General features: G+C 43.6%; 1 protein-coding gene across 10 annotated transcripts in view; it reads right to left on the reverse strand.

The window, feature by feature from the left end:
- Positions 1–12,828, reverse strand: part of RFFL (ring finger and FYVE like domain containing E3 ubiquitin protein ligase) — a 32,119-nt gene that overhangs the window by 17,191 nt on the left and 2,100 nt on the right. For 4 of the 10 annotated variants that reach the window (XM_065695002.1, XM_065695001.1, XM_065695005.1 and 1 more), the window contains exon 2: positions 6,635–6,709. The exons of 3 other annotated variants lie outside the window; for them this stretch is intronic. The gene's annotated coding sequence lies outside the window, so the exon portion shown is untranslated. Of the gene's footprint in view, positions 1–1,580; positions 2,075–6,051; positions 6,076–6,634; positions 6,710–8,954; positions 9,107–12,828 lie in introns of those variants that run through there. 3 more of the 10 variants (XM_065695004.1, XM_065695011.1, XM_065695008.1) reach the window with 3 other exon arrangements.

Genomic DNA, 12,828 nt, shown 5'->3' on the forward strand with positions numbered 1-12,828 from the left:
TGAGTTAAGGGATCAAAAGGAACTGAGCTCCAACAGGCAGCTGATTTTGCTCCTACATGAGGACAAGCCACAGCAACAACCTCTCCTCCTCCTCCTCCTGAGAGGCCTTCAACCACTGGAACACCAGGGCTGATGACCCTTGAGGCTACTGCAAATGGAGAAGGGTGCCAAAAAGGGAGGGAGATGCAAGCCAAACAGCAGCTGTGCTAGGGCATGCTCCCCTACAATAATACTTGCTCATTAGCTCTATCAGCTGCCCTTGCACCTCCTAGTTTGGAGGAAGACTGTTCACCACAAGGAGCTTCTTTTCTATTAGCTCCCTGAACCATCACACTCCTCTTTCCATATCATCCCACTGGCCATCCTCTTTGACTACCTTCTTCTTACATTTCAGAACAACCCAATGATCCCAAACTGTCTTCTCCTTTTTCTCAGCAGTTTCCAGATTACTGCAGAATGTCTCAGTCTTCTCTCTTTTGTCAAACACCAGGAAACAGCCAACCTGCAGACTCCAGGCAGGTCTGTGTGCTTCAAATACAGATGCTACACAACAGCCCATACCCAACCTGTTATCCACTGTGTGGCCTCCACAACAGCAAAACCACATTCACTGGTAAGGCAACACTTTCAAGGCTGGGATGAACACTCTTCACCAAAGCAGCAGTTTCTGCCATTTCTACTTTTTGTCTTGCAAAAGCACTTCTTAAATTATTGTTTTGCTATTATTAATCCATGTTGCATCCCTGCAAAGTTAATCAGACCAGACTTTCACTAATGCTGTTTTGAAACGGCTGAAGTACGAGTTAACCATCTTGGTGCCTCTTTAATAGCACAAATGAGCGTAAATGCTCATTGCTTCAATTTACTTCTTTATTTATCAGTAAACCTGCACTGATAAGAAATGCCTTGCTAAAATTAGTTTCACTAATAACCTACTACTTCCAATTTGTAATCACAGCTTGTTTGGTCAGACATTAGTATTTACTCGAAAACAGAGCTATAATCCGCTCAAATGACATCTATGCATGCAGCATTATTTTTATCAGCCCGTGTCACAGGCACACAGACCCGAGTTATGATAAATGGGAGCAACCATATGTCGGGACAGGTGGAAGTCAGCAAATGAGCCACTCGCAGGAGGCAAGGGGAAGGAGGCAGGTTGCCAGTCTGAGCAGGACGTTGGCACAGGTGGTGTCTGAGCCAGACCAAAGTATGAGAAAATGATGAGCAGGAAGGAGCCCTGGCCGTCACAAAGCACATAAACCTCATTTGCTGTATTGAGCACATAAGGATTTTATCTAGGGATAGAAAAAACAATGTGTTTATGAGTAACGGTACTAGCTCACACGTGCCTAAGGTGACAGCACGCACAGACTGAAAACAGCAAGTGAATAAATATCAGCACCGTATCACAGCTGGAAACATGAGTGAACAGGGGGAAAAAGAGAGACTGAAATTTTCCTTTGCAGGGGGGAGACATATTGCCACTTTGTTTTGTGCCTTTGAGACATTTCATGTCTCTAATCACCCAAGTGTGCAATACCAATAATCTTTACAAAGACAAACACATGATTGCTCACCAGTCTGATCAGCAACTTGGATGCCAGTCTATAAAGATTTTCAGGCGAGAAACTGGCCAGCTACGACGGCAAAGGACAGGGTGTCCAGGTAACCTGCACTGAGTTTAGTGAGAACCAGGTATCCAGGCTAGCCTCTCTGGCTTCTGAGCATCCAAAAGTGCCTATGCTATCAGGCACATCAGGGCAAGCAGCTGCACTTGAATAGCGTCTCCAAGCTCAGATCCACTGGCTCCTTCCAACAGACAGAGGAGGCTGACACTGGCATCCCATGCCCATACACTGTCTTAGACCTTCCCTGTTGCATGAAGACACTACGTGGCTCATAGTTCAGCTTGTGCCTTCCTGTAATCCGTCTTCAGGCCCTTTTTAACAGCATTACACAGTTGCATCTGTGCTTCTCCAACTCAGAGATGCCTTCAGAAGCCTCTACATGCGGGCGCCAGGCGTCCCAGAAGTCAGGAGTCGCAGTACATCCCAACACATCCAGATCCAGGAGCGTGGCACACAGCTGGATTCAGCAGTGCGTGCTGACGAGGTGCGCTGCTCCTCCAATCGTGCGAGCCCAAAAGGGAGAGGATTTGGCTGCACACCAGCATTTTAATCAAGGAAGTGACATCCATTTCCCACAGAGCAGAAAGTAAACAGCGTGGTCCACTGGGGCAGAGTGCAAAGCAGTGCAGGGAAAAGCTGGAATGGGGCCACAGCAGTTCAGCCACACACCACTGAACTGCTCTCGCCGTAAATCACCGCTGATTCCAAGAGGAGTACCAAAAGCAACTTTAGTTACATGGTACAGAGGAAACCATCATGCAGACAAAGATCCTTTTATATTGCTAGAACCTGGCTGACATTGGAGTAAATAATTTACAAGGTGAGCCTTTAGAAAATGTGCTTAAATGAGAGGAAAATTAAGAACTGGAGTTCTTGAATACAAGGGAAAAAACCACAGTGGGTATTCCAGAACACTCTGCAGCTTTATCAGTGTTTATCAGCACACTGTTACAGTCATTTGCAAGCTTACTCACAGCAACACCTGCTGATGCTCTGTTTGTTGGAAGATTTACACACCAATCTTCAGTGAACTCACCTTTGCCCATCAGCAAATCCCACCAATGCTACAAGCACAAAGGATCTAAACTTCAACCCTTCTCTGAAACCAGAGAGCTGCAGTTTTCATTGTAAATTGGAGACAGTGGTCTCAGAAGGCAGTGTGATTGGAAGGGAAGCTCGTTCCAAAGGCAGAGACCTCTTAATTCGACCCCCAGCCTCACACCTGAACTCAACACTCACCCACTTTCTCCTCTGTAGCACAAGCAAAAGCAAACAATTTTCCCCAGTTTCAACAAGAGAAGCTTGGAAATTTTTGTTTCAAACGGAGCTGGGTACCTGGCGTGTGCATTAGCTCAATGTAAACTGTTGGTTTCAACCCCAAATTGCACTTTATATATTGAGAAATAGTTAGATATAAAATTCTTCTGGCTATTAACTATAATGAGGTCTGCAGGCATCTGCCAAGACAGAAACTCAACAACAGCCTTTTTCATTTGCAAGTCAGTGATATTCTTCCAGCAAGTTAACCCAAACCAAAACACGGTTAATGAAATCAGGTGACTAGGTTTAGAAAATGATTTCTCTTACCCAGGCTACCTTAATTCCTTATCCTCATGCCCCTTCCCAAATAACATGCTCTGACAGCAGACAGACTATCATAGAACCACAGAATGGTTTGGGTTGAGGGGACCTTAAAGCTCCCCCAGTTCCAACCCCTGCCCCGGGCAGGGACCCCTTCCACTGGAGCAGCTTGCTCCAAGCCCCTGTGTCCAACCTGGCCTTGAGCACTGCCAGGGATGGGGCAGCCACAGCTTCTCTGGGCACCCTGTGCCAGCGCCTCAGCACCCTCACAGGGAAGAGCTTCTTTCCAATAGTAACCTAAATCTACCCTCTTTCAGCTTAAAGCAATCCCCCCTTTTCCTGTCACTATCTCCCTTCCACTCTCCTGCTAAGCTGAAAAGCAGTTTAAAACCCCAGTGCAATCTTTCACACTAGCGAGCTGTTCATCAGCAAGACAAAATTAAGACAGCTGTAATGCAGACCATGAACCAAGTCAAAAGAAAGAAATCTCTGTAGAAATAAGACGCCAGAGTGTTCCATTTTATTACTATTCCCACCCTCCTAGCATCCTGCATGGGTGTATGAGTTTCTCTGTCTCTCATCCCACAAAAAGTGGCAGCTCTGTCAACACTTTAGCAATGAGCAATGCAGGAACCCTGAACTATCACTGTCCATTTCAATCCATCCTTTCCATTATGGGGAAAAAGGTCAATGCTGGCTTGCACCCAGAATTTCTTTCCCTGTGCATTCACACCATCACAAGTCTTGCTGGGATTTGCTTTCAGCCAGATTGCTTTTTCAAGCACTAGGCAGCTGCTAAAATTATCATTTGATACGTAGCAATAAACTGCTAAATTAAAACCTGAAAATTAAATCAGAATTTAAATAACTTGTAGCTTCCTTAACCAGCTCTGCTCAAGGGAGGCCGTCACTCCATCCTCTCCAGACTTCATCTCAAACCCCACGTAGAACACCCTACTGTGACAGCCACGTGACAATAGCTGGGGGAGGTTAACTGGATCCGTGCCCACCTGAAAGCCAGAAATGGTCTCCAAAGGCTCAACATAAGCTTTTCAGTGAGTCCTCCTCCTCGTAACGATACAAATACCTCACTTTCTTCGCAAATTCTACATTGCCCAGAACAGAAGGTTGCTCAAACTGAGTTTCTGCTCTGCTGCAAAGAGCTGCTATGAAGCAAATGACTTCAGCATTCAGATATTACAAGCAAGCAGGAGCAGTTCCACAATTCCAGCAGGGCCATCAGGGAACAGCTTGGAATTGCCTCAGTTTTCACCACGGAAGAAGGTAACCACTGTCGGATGGCTTTAATGATACTTTTTTGCCTAAATAAGGGGAATGCAGGGAGCTGGAGAGAAAAAGGGAGGAGAAAGGATGTCAATTTGACACCACCTTGCTAGAGTTCCCATTTCACATAAAAAGAGATCGAGATAATTTCCATTTAAATCCTTGGCCCAAGAGGCCTATGAAACATCTGCACGTCTTGTTTCATCGTAGCAGAAGGTTTCTCTCCAACTGGATAACTTACATATTCAACAGTTCATCTTTGGAATGAAGCACAAACATATGGGGTAGGTGAATGGAGGAGAAAGAGGCATTATCCCAGATACAGCTCCTCAAGCTTATAAAAACCCTTACCCCCAACCTACAGGGACTCAGGAAACAGGAGGCATCTCAACACAGATTGCAGCAACAGGCACAGAAACTCCCTGTCCCACCTGGTGTACAAGGATTCAGGGAGATGAAGCACTCTAAAGCATTTATTCCTAAACCAGAGACAGTTCGAAGTACGCTCTTCAGTCTTGCAGTGTTACTCATCCAACAGCTGAGCTTGGGTTGGAGGTGGCACAGCATCAGTCAGAACCGCATTCAGTTTGGATGCAATTGGGACTGCAGTTGGCACTAACACTTTAAAGCTATCGCTGTGATTCAGACACCCAGAATTGAGTGTTTGCTGATAAGCTACAACACCAGTTGGAAATCCCACAAACTACTTCTTACGCCAAGCTCCAGGTTTATTTTTAAACAGTAAACTTCTGCTTTTTCTTTTTCTTTCTATTTTCCCCCAGAAATCAAAGATAGCCTCAACATTCCTCACGCACAAAGCCTGCTCTTCCCCCCCTTGTTTCAGCAGTTAATCTAAAATTCAACCTAAACCCCATGGAATTCATGCACATGGGAAAGTGCACGTGCAGCAAAATTGCACACCACAAGGATGTGTGCAGACTGGTAGGCAACCTCTAACCTATTTAACTGCAGCCTGGAAAAAGAGCATTTTTATTTGGCTAGACTGAAAAAAGGTCTGAATGTATATAATTGAGGCACATCATAACAAGTACAAACACTGCAGACTCATTTCCTAGCTATGCCTATTCCAAATTAATCTGAATTCAAATCCAAACTAGGTGCTGAAATAGAATCAAATGCAACTGCATATCATCTCCTTTGGTAGACATGTACAAAGACCAGCACATACGTCACATCTGAAACAGCACGGAAAGCTCTCCTCTCCCAGACCACAGAAATACTCAGGAGTTTGTCAGCAGCTAAAGAAAGGTCTGGGATATTGAGTACAGCACTAAAAGCAACAAACCTGAATACCAGTTTTGTTACCGAGACAACAAAAGATATGGGAATAAAAAAGTCTGTTCATTTATGGCTTAGTCACCTCATCTGCTGATGAGGAAAAATACCCCACCCTCGTTTGAGGTAAGCTGGTACAGGTGAAACTTTGAGAGACACTTTGAAGTTACACTCTTAAAGCATTTCCATAAATATTAACTATTACTTTTATGCCAATCTCCATTTAGCACAGAAGCATTTGAAATTCAAAATCACTTACGTGCAGCCCTGGAAAAGAGCTGGAAAACCGAGGGAAAGTTCAAGCTTTACCTTCTAGTGTCTGTCAGTAGGACTGGCATGAACTACTTACAACATTCATGGGTTATGTTGTGGAAAAGTTCATTTGGAACCATCTACAGCGGTTGTTTCTAGGGAAGAAAGACTCTGAATTGGTGATTTTACCCCCACCTATGTTCAGTTGCCATGCCTCTTCTTCCAGCCTCGATCTCTACAGAACTTTAAGGACTAGTAAAGCCAAGCCAATGCTGGGAATTTAAGCTGGGACATGAACAAACCCAACAACCATCCTGTCCCACATTTTTGGCTACTGAGTTGAAGGGTAAGATCCCGAGGAGATTCTGCAGCTCACACAGGAGCTTACCTACATCATCAGTGTAAACCATACAAGTAAACATTTGTCTCTGGGAATGAAACCCATGACCTCCCACAAAGGTAACTTTCCTTTATTGCCACATCTCTATACATATATTATGGCAGAATATTAGAATCCTTTGTCAAGCATTTTAAGCACGTGTGTGAATTGCCAAGAGAGGCACAAGAAGACCGCTGAAGGCACAACTCACCTAAAACTGCTGCAGTTTATGGTGATCAAAGCAGAAAGTCAGGATTGATGAACACGGAGTCATTGTTGAGTCAACCTGTACGAAACAGTTATTTTTTATAGACTGAGAGGATACTGGGTAATGAAAGCTTCAAACAGCCGTTAAGGACCCACACCTTCTGGATTCCTCACTTTTGTCATGAAGAGGAAATTTCCCATATATGGCCCACGCCAACAAGCAGACCAGGGTCACATTTCAGTTCCTGGCTGTTAGCAAGCCCAAGCATTCAGACATGGTGAGTCAGTGCTCCAGAAATCATCGGGATTTACAAACCAATAAATCTGTTTCATTTGGGGTGTTTTTAATTTGCTTGGGTTTGCTGATTGTTTTCTCTCAATGGCTGCCACACAGCAGCATCATCACCTTCTCATCTTGCTTCTCTGTATCTGGGAGGAGCACTTCTTTCCCTTTGGGTTTGTTTGCTTTGTAAGATGACAGATGAGATCTTCCAATTAGATTAAATCCTGGTGGTGAGGCTTTAAGACAAAATCCCGACCAACTATCATGGAAGTTGGGAACAGACACTGCTGTCTTGTCCTTTAAGAAAAAAGAACACTCCTTTTTTAAATAAAACCTCAAAACCTTTGGGATCTGTTCTCAGATCCCAAACAAATAACAGCTTCTCTGGCCTTATAGCACGAGCAGATATGAGTTCTGCTGCTAAGAAGCTCCCTGTGACACAATCTTTTCCACCATTAACATCAACATGAACTTGCTTCCATTCTGAGCTCTGCTTTTCTCAGTTCAACAGGTCAGTAGCAACTGCCCCAGGTTTGATTACACAGACACACAATCACATACCAGTTATCCCTATTAATAAGAAAACAAAAAGACCTCCAGTTCACCAGAATCCATTGGGTAATTAATTTCAGATTAGTAATGGGATAAATAACATGGGACAGCTGAGACTGAGGATTTTTGGTTTTCAGTTTCTAGCTCTGTTACAGACGCCTTGTGCATCCGGCCACTTCAATTCTCTGTACCCCAGTTTTCCACCCGTAAAATACAGGTAATACCTCATCAGGGAATGGAACTGGGTTACTATTTCATTTCTTCAAAGCAGTACCGTAATCATAATGGCATTAAATACTTTCAGAGAGCTACCACAGCTCACAGAAGCAAGGCACGTCAAACCTTTACTGTAAAGAACCTCTTAGCACGTTTGCAGAGCTTCCTGACATTTTCCCATCACAAACCACATAAATAAGGACAAGACAAGATGATTTTGAGACCAGCTTCAGGTTTCACACAAGTGCAGAAGACAACGCAAGTCCCATTAGGGTTTTTGTCCTTTTTTTGTTGGGCTTTGTTTGAACTCTTTACCCATTCACAGTGAGAGTTAAAATAATGTGCAGAATAAAATACTGCCCCATACATTTGGTTTTACTCAATGAGGTATTTTAATGTCTTAAAGAAGTGCCCCTGCCAAATGTGGCCTTCTCAATAAAAAAGGCATTCTTGGTACCTGGGACAAGAAGAAGGTCTGAAGGAGGCAGCCCACTGTCACACTGCTGGTTAGAAAAGCATCTGGGATTTTAGATTTCAAGTCTTTGGTGGATGTTGTAAAAATTCCCTTCTTTCAAAGCCCAGAAGGTTCAATAAGTATTTTTGGGCTGTTTCCTCCACCAGCAAGGATTGAAGCTGATCAGTCAAGCAGGCAGTAACAGTTTACAGCCTTTTCCTCACATTTGCTTTGATTGGGGGAATTTTTAGGAAATACTACCACATATCACAGATTTAATTTCAAGCTTGCATCTGCTGTTCCAGCCAGAGCAAGAAAAGCCTGAACTTGCATTATAAAGAGCCACATCCAGCAGTAAAAAAACAAGCGTAGGCCTCCCTAACAATACCTTACCAAGTTACTTGGGTTTTGAGCAGCACGCCAATTGGAAAATACTGATGAAGAGACAGGCCTCATTCCAAGAGCGATCACCTTACTTCACTTGGACAAAGTAAAGCCTTTCATGAGCTCGGCTTGGGTTTGGCCTATGTTCTGTTGCATGAAAAGGCTTCATTATATGCAGTTGAGCATGTTGTTTGAAAACGTGATCCAAATGGCATTTAACACAGCAAAAGGTGAACAAGCTAAAATGGCAAAACTCCATTAAATGTACTACATATTACCTCTGAAATAGACACATTTGGAATATCCTGAAATAGGTTTTCACCCACAGAAGAGTTCAGAGATGGTATCAGCACCATTCATGACTATCAGATAAAGCTATTTGCAGGTTTAAGTTGCCTCTAAAGGCAGATAACAAGAAATGCTGCAAGTACTTACCTTCTAACTGCGTTACTTTGCTAGATACAAGTAGTCATTTACTGGTGCTTTGAATTCCAACTGCATTCTCAAGCACACTTTGTCAGCATTGCAATGCACTCCTGAAGCTCCAGCACCAAGCTGAGCAACATATTTCAATTCATTTCAGGAATTTCTTCCTACACGTAGGATGACATTCGTGATTTAGTTATTTCCATTGCACACTCTGTCTGTGATCTGCCTTCACATCAGAGAAGCAAGCAACAAGAAGCAAGTTATAAATAACAACAGGAATAGAAAGAACAAGAAGTTTGTCAACAGGAAGGCTGAGGTTTGGGGCTTTTTAATCAAATACCTGCATTACCTCCCTCTCACTTCTGCGTAAGAGACAAGATCTAAATCATCTCACCCAAGAGCCCTTTGCACAAAAGGATGCACAAGGACAGGAACGATTTGACTAAGCCAACAAGGAAATGCACAATCACACGTAACAACTGATAAGCCTTTCAATCCGAGAAACGTAAAGCAGGAATTATGCAAGTATCAGCCTCTGACTGGAAGAAACCTGCATTTCCGAGAACATAAATCAGCCTCTATAGGAACACCAGCTTCAATTTCTGCTTTTATTTTGATGAGACAGTCCAAAGGGACTTGGAAATCTACACTTTATATGGAATCTGAAAAATAAACTGTTTCCAAACTATGTTGCAATGCTTGTGTAATGGCCTCAAGACAGGCAGTCATTTAGACAGCTGTGCAACTGGCCACAGAAGCTGCATTCTAGAAATGCCCCTTCTTTGGAACAATTCAAACTTTCTCCAGGACGGAGCCTGCACACAGGGCGCAGTGTTTCCCTGCAAGCATACAACAGTTTCATTATTGTTTAACCACCAAAAACCAGCTCCAACTATCTATCAAGCTTGACATTTTATCCGTCTCTGCTGCTAGCCAATACAGGGCACGTATAGGAAGAGGGTGAACGGATGCAGTCAGAAAAGTTAGCTTGTTAATCTAAGCAGGGAAACATTTTCCTTCTTTTAATGATTGAGTTGCCATTTAAAAACCTGCTCAGCAAACCACGGGCCTGTCTGTCCTCCACATTATCAAATCCAAGGATCTATAAATAAATCCATGCCACCAGATGAATCAACACTCCATTTTAACTCTAAGGCAAGCCTATGGAGAAGGGATTCCCCACCGCAGCAGAGCAGCAGCACCAGTTGCGGTTCCAGCCTAGCCATGGGTATTGTAACACCAGACTAGAGCAGAGGATTAACTTGCTGCTCTCCAACCCTCCGCTCCCAGGAACGCCACTGCTCAGCAGTTTTCCAAATAACTTTGGCTCAGGCAAAGTCCTAAGAAGCACCAACACGTTCATGGAAGAAAACAGCTCAAAGCAATGGGTGAATGAAACATGGAAGCCCGTAGTAACTGCTTTCCGAGCAAGGTATTTTGACATCAATGAAAAGCAGAGGAACATCAGTTTCAGCCTGGAATTCCCCGGGATGCAATATTACCGTTTCCAACTCATTTGGGGAACAAGGCAAACCAATACAAGCTCAGGCACACTGTATGTGGCATTGATGCCACTTGCGATGCTGCAATTTGAAGTTATCCATGTGTACATGTAGAATACATGATGCCCAAAGGAATTATCCTCCTGCAGTAGAGGTTCTGATGCAACAAGCTACTCCCAAAAGAGACTACTGTAGATTTGCTTGTTTAAAGTCTCACTTAACGTCTGTCTAGAGACTAAACTGAAAGATTCAAACCACATGGTGCTTAAATTTATTCTTTTAAGCATATCTCACAACCTCCTGAATAGAAATAAAAAGATGGCAGCATAAAAAGAGCTGATGTTAAATTAATATTCTAGTGTCCACCGAAATACAATGTGGAAATTCCTATTCTAAGACTATGTGGCAGAGAAGCCGGAGGGCATTCGAGGAAGAAGCCTAATTAATATTGTGGAGTAAAGTGAAAACCTCAAGAGCAATTAACATGGAGAATTTGTAGATTTTATGGACACTCAGAGGAACAAACAGTGTCCCAGAAAACAACAATTCCCTTTTAAAGGGAGTCCCTCATGGGAACATAAACTGAGAAAGCCAAAAAGGGCTTTCAGAGCCATCTCTCAGCTCTGAGCTCTGGCTGAGAAAGAAGGGAGAAACTCAGAGAGAGTTTAAACTCTGGATCTGACGGTCATACTCTGGTTTCTGAAAGAAAAGTGTCAGTTTTCCACCTTGCAATGTTCTTTGGAGACTGAGTAATACATCTGGAGGGCCCATACCATCAGGTGGGTTAGAGGACTTGGCAAGCAGGTGAGTTCTGTTTCTGACATCAATTCAGTGCTGATGTGATTCTCCCCACCTTGGAAACAGAGACTGCACTTATTCACCCCTGCAAAGCATTCCACACTCCCTGAATGCCAGTTAGTGGGAGTTCAAAGTACTAATTTCTGGCTTCTCATAATGACAGTCTCTTGGAAGTGGAGGAAAATGAGCTCGATATGGGGAGACACTGATAGGTGCGACCAAGAATAAGGACTGGAATTACTCTGGGGAGCAGGAGACTGGCTGGAATTTCACAATGGAAGTGGGCAGTCACAAGAGAGCTGGAGAAACACTGGCACCACGTGAATACATATGGTGCATGCAAATCACAGCAGCACAGACCTTACCATAGCATTGACTGTAACCACTTACATAAATACTCAAGTATTTAGCCCACACCAGCAGTATTCAGGTAGTTTAAAGCCACGCTATGCTTGTAGTCAGGGCTCAGACTACAGAGAAGTACCAAATGCCCTCTTTTACTACCACATACCAAAAGGTCCTCTTGTCCTGGTCAGCATGGATTCATTCACACACAGTTGTGTCCAACTAGTTGCATCTTACATTATGCTTCTGCTGCAAAGTGGCTTATTAAGCCCTGAGTTCTTGGTTGAATGTACTTTCCAGTTCCTTACCTTTGGAACAGGTTCTGTATCCCTCAGGACTGGTCAAAGGCTTTAGAGAAGAGACACTCTGAGATACCCTGTGTATGAAAGCTCACTCTCCCTGTAAAGAATGGGAAAGTAACCTCAATCTAATTAAACCCAGTTTTCCCTCCGTGTATTACAGCAAACCCAACACACGGTAGCTGAGGACAGCATTTTACCTGGCTGTGAGGATGTGAGGACACAGAGCTGCAGTACCAGCTCACACACAGCCTGTCCAGCTCCACAGCCTGCCTCCAGCACAGGTCTAGGTTATTCAGAGGCAGACACACTGCTATAGGAACACCACAGCAGATGACTGGGTGGAAATCTGCTTACACCCTTTCACCATTCAAAAGCTGGTTCAAAGTCTAAAGCACAAGTTTTAATAACCCTGCTATATATAGAACTGACAATTCAACTCAAATCCTGCTCTAGCAGGATGGAAGACTTTACAGTGGGAGTTGTTAGAAACAACAAACCCTGTATAAAACCAAATGAAAATGACACAAGCTAAAAACCGAATTAAAACGCAACACTAAAGCCAATCCCAATAAAGACAAAACTGAAGGCCTGGAGAAGAGAGATTTCAGTCAAAAACACAACTGGTGACCACCAGCTCCAAAATATAACTTAGATACATTGCTCCTTCGTGCTCTCACTGCAGAGTACTGCATTCAGCTCCGAGTTTAAGTTGACTCCCGAGAGCCCCATCACATGTACCTGCCAACAAGAATGACGAAGCCTCGCTGAAAGCCTACTTTTTCTACAATTAAACACAATACTTAAATGATGGCTTTAAAGCTAATCCAATCCAGCATAAACTTGAGTAATGAAGCGTTAAGCCACGAACAGCAATTTCAAGGCAATCAGCTTTTAATTAAAAGCTCACTTGCCACCAGCTGAGTGGATGTGCAA

Source organism: Lathamus discolor, chromosome 14 (genome assembly GCF_037157495.1).
Source record: "Lathamus discolor isolate bLatDis1 chromosome 14, bLatDis1.hap1, whole genome shotgun sequence".
Lineage (NCBI taxonomy): Eukaryota > Metazoa > Chordata > Aves > Psittaciformes > Psittacidae > Lathamus > Lathamus discolor.